The sequence below is a fragment of the Arachis duranensis genome, chromosome 10 (assembly GCF_000817695.3).
Source record: "Arachis duranensis cultivar V14167 chromosome 10, aradu.V14167.gnm2.J7QH, whole genome shotgun sequence".
Taxonomy (NCBI): Eukaryota; Viridiplantae; Streptophyta; class Magnoliopsida; order Fabales; family Fabaceae; genus Arachis; species Arachis duranensis.
Window position 1 is genome coordinate 77,437,071 of NC_029781.3, and position 1,430 is coordinate 77,438,500.

The 1,430-nt window shown below is 40.1% G+C and overlaps 1 non-coding gene across 1 annotated transcript; it reads right to left on the bottom strand.

Annotated features, from left to right (window-relative positions):
- Window positions 1-592: 592 nt before the first annotated feature.
- LOC127743353 (small nucleolar RNA R71) lies at window positions 593-700 on the bottom strand. The gene has a single exon (XR_008004745.1). It is a non-coding gene; the product is annotated as a small nucleolar RNA R71 (small nucleolar RNA).
- Between the last annotated feature and the right edge of the window lie 730 nt (window positions 701-1,430).

Consider the following 1,430-nt stretch of genomic DNA (forward strand, 5'->3'; position numbering starts at 1 on the left):
TACTGTGACATAGAGGATTCCATACTTTCTTTGTTTTCTTCTCTTTCATATGAGTAGGAACAAAGATAAAAGCATTCTTGTTGAAGCTGGTCCTGAACCTGAAAGGACTCTGAAGAGGAAGGTAAAAGAAGCTAAAGCACAACTCTCTGGAGAGGACCGGACAAAAATCTTCGAAAAAGAAGAAGACATGGCAGCCGAAAATAACAACATTGCCAACAATGCAAGGAAGGTGCTTGGTGACTTTACTGCACCTACTCCCGACTTCTATGGGAGAAGCATCTCTATTCCTGCCATTGGAGCAAACAACTTTGAGCTTAAGCCTCAATTAGTTTCTCTGATGCAATAGAATTGCAAGTTTCATGGACTTTCATTAGAAGATCCTCATCAGTTATTGGCTGAATTTTTGCAAATCTGTGACACTGTTAAGACCAATGGAGTTGATCCTGAGGTCTACAGACTTATGCTTTTCCCTTTTGCTGTAAGAGACAGAGTTAGTATGTGGTTGAACTCACAACCTAGAGACAGCCTGAACTCTTGGGAAAAGCTGGTCAATGCCTTCTTAGCTAAATTCTTTCCACCTCAAACGATGAGTAAGCTTAGAGTGGAAGTTTAAACCTTCAAACAGAAGGAATGTGAATCCCTCTATGAAGCTTGGGAAAGATACAAGCAATTGATCAGAAGGTGTCCTTCTGACATGCTTTCAGAATGGAGCATCATAGGTATCTTCTATGATGGTCTGTCTGAGTTATCTAAGATGTCATTGGACCATTCTGCAGGTAGATCTATTCATCTGAAAAAATGCCTGCAGAAACTCAGGAACTCATTGAAATGGTTGCGAATAACCAGTTCATGTACACTTCTGAAAGAAATCCTGTGAGCAATGGAACAACTCAGAAGAAAGGAGTTCTTGAGATTGATACTCTGAGTGCCATATTGGCTCAAAACAAAATATTAACTCAACAAGTCAATATGATTTCTCAAAATCTGACTGGATTGCAAGCTACATCTGGCAGTGCTAAAGAAGCCTCCTTTGAAGGAGAAGCTTATGACCCTGAGAATCCTGCAATGGAAGAGGTGAATTACATGGGAGAACCCTATGGAAACACCTACAATTCTTCATAGAAAAATCACCCAAATTTCTCATGAAAGAATCAATAGAAGCCTCAACAAGGCTTCAACAACAATAATGGTGGAAGACATAGGTTTAGCAATAGCAAGCCTTTTCCATCATCTTCTCAGCAACAGACAGAGAACTCTGAGTAGAATCGTTCTGGCTTAGCAACCATAGTCTCTGATCTATCTAAGACCACACTAAGTTTCATGAATGAAACAAGATCCTCCATTAGAAATTTGGAGGCACAAGTGGGTCAGTTGGGTAAGAGAGTTACTAAAACACCTCCTAGCACTCTCCCAAGCAATACAGAAGAAAA